The sequence below is a fragment of the Bemisia tabaci genome, chromosome 1 (genome assembly GCF_918797505.1).
Source record: "Bemisia tabaci chromosome 1, PGI_BMITA_v3".
NCBI lineage: Eukaryota > Metazoa > Arthropoda > Insecta > Hemiptera > Aleyrodidae > Bemisia > Bemisia tabaci.
The window spans coordinates 70,029,120-70,035,119 of record NC_092793.1 but is presented as its reverse complement, the minus strand read 5'-3'; positions in this window follow the sequence as shown (position 1 = coordinate 70,035,119).

Below are 6,000 nucleotides of genomic sequence, written 5' to 3'. Positions count from 1 at the left end.
GACAAGATAAAAATCCGATTGAATCAAGAGTATTTTTTCTTGACGATGTTTTTAAGAGTCTGGACTCTAGATCCAATGCGTTTTTTTTCCAGTGGACAAGAATCGAAAATCGATATATTACGTGGCACAGATAGGGCTATGTCTTGTCTTATCTTGCCGATATAGCCAGTTAAAGTTTCAACAATCGGGCTCCTGGTTTCACTTTTTGATTCATTCTAATCTCATTGCGTTTAAATTTTGAAATTCGGCGGCAGTGGGTGCCGCGTTCTGCCACGTCCACGTCCGCGTTCCTCAGGCGGGTCGATGGTCGAATCGTTATCGAATGAACTCGATGAGTAAATCCCTATCTTGGCAATGCTTTTTATCGATCGAGGTTATTCGATATCGATTCAAGAATCGACCCGCTGGCCGCCTTCATGTCGCTCGCTGTCTGAAAATGCCTCCCGCTAAGCCGACGCAAATTTTACTAACACACGACAGTCCCCTGTGCCCCCTGCCCCCCTCCGTTCGTCCCCCGTCGTGCCCCTCCGGACACTCCTCTTATTATTTTCATTCGATCCGCTCGATCTGCATTCGATCATTTTAATCTCGCGATCAACTCTCTCCTTCCCGCGGCGCGGCGTTCGCTCTTTATTCCCGCTGCATTTCGTCCCACTTTTTTTTCTTCCTATTTTTGTCGTTCGGCTCGAAAAGTTTAGTCGTTATTGAATCGGACACTCCATTGTCCTTTCAAGTGAAAACTTGACGAAATTACCTGTTAAGAATCCGCGGACAGCCTTCACTTCGCCGCCCTTCTTGCTTCCTGCTTTCCCCCCCAAAAATGGACGTATTTCTGTCAAACGGAACTAAGCGCCATTGGGGGAGGAAGGTAGAGGGGGGCTTGGATTGCCGGCGGAACCGGGCGTCGGGCTCATTCCGTCCTATACTCGCAATGCTTTTCCATGGCGCTTAGTTCCGTTTGACAGAACGCGCTATCCGGCATTCTTAATTCCTCAAAAGGAACTCAAATTGGCGCTTAGTTCCGTTTGACAGAAATACGTCCAAATATGAGGTTATCTTCGACTTCCAATATTATGCTGAGAAAACGAGCCAGTGCAATAATATCGCAAGGAACGATGAAATTGGCTTGCAGAAACACATACAGTTTAATGACATAGAAATTAAAATGTCAAACACCAAAATAATGTTCTTGAGTAGTGACTTCTCATGCATTTATCATAATTTTTTCATAACCAGAGAGACTGACGATATCTCGATTCAAAATGGATGGCAAGGTCAAAAGTGTATATAACAAGGTCAATGCTAGTGCCACTTAATCTTCGACACTAATACACACTTGAAAGATGCTCAAAAACTGCACTTTTATGGGAGCGGTGACGCAACAGCCCTCTTAACACGAGGACGTAACTCCGCTTCGCGATGAACCCTGTCGTCCATATAAGTCAGTGCTCCTCAGGTTCATATGTAAGTGTAGCTAAGCCGTTTTGTCAGTCGCGCGACGGCTCGCCAATTTTTTCCAGAGACGAGGGACCCTCCATCAGTATCTTGGTAATAGTGGTGGAAGTTTTTACCTCCGGGGCTTCAACATTCAACTGCTGACTGCTGACTTACCTATAAGGTGGATGTTTAGCAACGTGTTGGGCATTTCTTTCGGCAAACATAGAGTACCTATATTAAGAGAGTATGGCCACTGGGTCCCATGGAGAGGCTTAGGACCCAAAAATGGCGGTGCTTTGTTTTGGTTTTTGAGGATGGGAGGGGGGTCATTGCCAACTTTTGACGGTTATCACCAACCGCACTTGCTCCCAACCTTACTACATCTAAGATCATTTTTCTCAAAAATTGCACACGATTAGCCTTAACAATATGTAAAAAAGTCGCAATAGTGCATTACGGTAAAGTTCTCATTACGATAAGCAAAGACAACTACATTTTGAATCATTTTGCATTACATTAACTTTATGGCGTCCGCCATTTTTGGGTCCTAAGGGCTCCATTCAGCCTAAGATGGCTGATCCAATCAGAGGTGGTAACTCCAGTGGCCATACTCTCTCAATATAGGTACTCTAGGCAAACATACCAAAGTTTGGTAAACTTGCTCGGCTCATTACGTCACCCAAAGCTCATCATCCATCTAGTAGGTGAGATGACTGTTGCTCCCTTACAATTGTCCATAAGGAATTGCTAAATCCCCTAAAGTAGAAGTTTCTACCTGTTTCCAAGCGGTCAGTGGGGAGGCTCTCTTGCCTCTGACTTTTCCTTTTTCCGGAACATACCAGTTAAATAAGATTCCGGCTCTCTAACTATCTAGGGTCTCAAGTAGGTTGCATTTAGTTAATCTATGACTTACTTACTCTAATGCAACCACCGGCTTCCACCAAGAAGATCGCCCAGCGAGCTGATTATTGAAATTTGTGGACAAAGCAATAGACAAAGAAGACAAAAAGGATATGGAGGGATCCTTTTGGTGGAAGCGGCTGGTTGCAATGGACAAAGGACGTAGTTAATAGACTAAATAACGGCAACCCACGAGAGACCCGATAGTTAGTCCATCATTTTCTCCCTTGGTCTGAAGGAACCACCCATTTCAACCAATGGGATCGCTACATACTCCCTATGTCTTCTTCGTCTGTCACTTTGTCTATCAATTTCAACAGTCGGCCCGCAGTTTTCTCTTAGTTTGTATTCTTTGTCTATTGCTTCGTCTATGAATTTCAATAATCAGCCCGCAGACCGGTGACGTCACGGGCTAGGCACGGTGGAATGCGCGTGTGAGAGTTGCCTCGGAGCCGCGCGCGGCGAGTGCGAGCCATTCGTGCGTCTGTTTCGCGCTCTCGCGGCGGCCGCGATGAAGCCTCGGTTCCACAGGCAGAGCGCGACGCGAAGTCAGTCGCGCGGCTCAGAGATTTTAAAGCACTTGAGAAAGATTTCAAACCTGCTCTTTGCTGAGGCTAATCGCGCTGCTGACATCTACAGTGCCTACATGGGGAGAGTACGGACATGCCGAAATATGGAGCTCCTAGAGCCAAAAAAGGCAGCCAACATCTAATACGAAAAACACCAGAAAAATGCCGCTGCCAATATTCAGATTCCAGTGCAAAACCAAGATGGCAAAGTACGTACACAAATGAGCGCCTTTTCGCAAACATGAGTAAATTTATGCAAAAACTAATAAGTCAAATATACGTGTTTCACATGAGAGTACGGACAACTCGATTTATGTAGCTGTTAAGGTCTAAAAGGCGACAACGAGTAAAACGAAAATTACTAGAAAAGTGCCGCTGCCAACCTATGCACTTGAAAGATTAATCAATATGGCCGACAGCGCATTGTAAACAAGCGTATTTAAGGATTAAGACTTTGAAACTGAGAAAATTTATGCGAAATGAAGGTTTTATACGTGCTTTTATAATTTTTTATCAGTGTACCTACTCTCGCAGTTAACAGTTGTGAAAATTAGTACCACTGGATAATTCGAGTTCATATGTTGGTTGCCCCTTTGGGCCCCAAGAGCTACATGACCTGATCAAACCTAACCTCCAACTTTTTGAGTTGTCCATACTCTCCCTATAAAGGCTCTCCATCATACATTCGACGTGCCGTAACAATTGTAATAATAAATCATTCCGGATAATTTGAGTTTTCAAGTTGGCTGCCCTTTTGGATCCTAAAAGCTCCATGACCCAACCTCAAAATTACCGAAATATCCATATTCTTCCCACATAGCGACGGTGAAACTACCAAACCACGTATCTCGGTTTGCGACGTCGCAGACTTCCTGTCATACTTTATTTTTTAAATAAAAAACTACTCAACGTCCAGTCTTGAAAATTTCTGTGATTTTTCCTCTTCGTGCGGAGAAAATTCTGTGAAAATTTCAAGGAATGATATTGATTTGGTCTACTTCAAAAAAATAAAACGCGAGCGTAGATTTTTAAACACCGCAAGCTAGATACGTGGTTTGGTAGTTTCACCGTCGATAGGTACTTCGTTAACGTCCGTGGCAACGGACGTTGGTTTTGCGCGGGCTACTCGGAGTCGCGCGCTGTCTGTGGAAGCGCGGCCTTCGAGACGGTCCCGGTCGGTGGCCCGGAGAATACTGCCGTGCCAAGAAAGAATGCCGTATCAACATTCCAATGTTGTCAAATCTCCTCGCGTAAAATATTCATTTTCCTAAGAAAGATATGAGTATTTTCTTTTGAATTTTCTGATACTTTACAATAAACTGCGAACGAAACTCCCTCAACAATCAGAAAAAAATCATTGACAGGCTTCGATGAAAAAACGTGTTTTTTCGCCGGGTTCTGACAACGGCTGGAATCCCATACGGCGTTATTCCTTAGGACGGGAGGATAATAAACGAGCATTTCATTGGGTCCAAAAAACGGACGGCCCTGCGTCAGGTGAAAGAGCAGGTGAGCTGCAGTGGCGTGGCGTGCTTTGCGATATATCGATTGTTATGCCATTTAAACCTATGGAAAAGGATCGATAAACAGGGTGTTCGCAGCGAACACCTTAATAATCGATTCTTTACCATAGGTTTAAATGGCATAACAATCGATATATCGCAATTCACGCCACGCCACTGGCTGGACTCGGAAGCGCCTCGTCGACGAAGAAAGTGCTAATTTGCCCGGCGCTGCCGAGGGCCCGGTTGTCGCCTCCTTCCGAAATCCGACGGAATTTCAACGGGCGCCCTGCGCATTCCGCCGGGTTTCGGTTCCATCTGGTGGGTGTGATCCGTGGTCGCGCACGACCTTCGCCACCCGCAGCCTCCGTTTTTCGAAAGAATAATTTACTCCTGTCTTCATTCACATCCCGAGTTTCCTCCCCGTCTCTCGCTTTTTATCGTCCTCTCTCGCGGTCATGCGGTCACTCCAAAAGCAGGGTGTCTACAAGTCCGGAATTTCCGGAATGTTCAGAATTAGTACTGATTTTTCAAGGGCGGTCCGGAAGTACTGAAAAAGTGCGGGAATTCCGTTAGAAGGTCCGGAATTTTTCATTTTTCTCGCAATTTGAGAGAGAAATTCAAATTTTTGAAATTTTTCGAATTTCATCCAAATGGAGGTACTGAAAAAGTACTGAATTTTTCCGTTGAGGAGGTACTGAATTTCTCGGGAATGTACTGATAAAGTACTGTAAAAGTACCGATTTTTGGCCAGCCTGTTTTAGTAGACACCCTGAGAAACGAATGTTATTTATCTCCACTGAAAACAAAGTTATGGGCTGTATAGACATACAGTCCATTCCGGGCTCAGAGTCCGAAAGTTCCGGGTGCTGGAGCCATAGCTTTGATTGCTCCGGGTGTAGAATATACGGTAACTTACACAGGAGATTCGACAAAAAATAAAATGCAAAAATAGCGCATTGGATGCAAAATCTGTGTCCAATAGATACATGAAATTCGCTTGAAGAGTATCATGTTCTTTTTATGTATCGCGGATTTTTCAGTCATTCGGTTCTTGATTTAGTCCTCACTTCTTCTGCTTCCAATAATAGGATCAATCCATTTGCCCGTTCTTTTTTCTCTCTATCGCTTTGTCTATCAGTTTCAATTATCAGCCCGCAGCAGTGGCACACGCACTCCCTTGCGTGACGGCAATAATTTCACCAAACCCAGTGTTTCTCTCCTAAGCTCATTATCAGTCAATAAAATTTTATTTCCGTTTTCACTGGCGCACGATGCCGGTGCAACACAGACCTCGCCTCCGTTCTCTTCTCTCACGTAACTCCACTCTTGCAGTCGTGTCTAAGTATCTTTATTGTTGATCTGAGAACCAAAAATGGGAACTTTTTGGTCAGTTAACTTTTATCGTCCCTCGGATCGGATGCGTAAAAATCACCGCGGTGAAAGACGCAAATGTGCACATTAACTTTGTACACGTTGCGGCGCACAGTGAATCGGGTCAATTTGAGAGGTCGGACATGAAATTTTGTCCTTCAATTGCAAGTTTTGGTGTCTATTTTGTCACCTTTTTAATTTTAAGGGGTGCTTTTAAA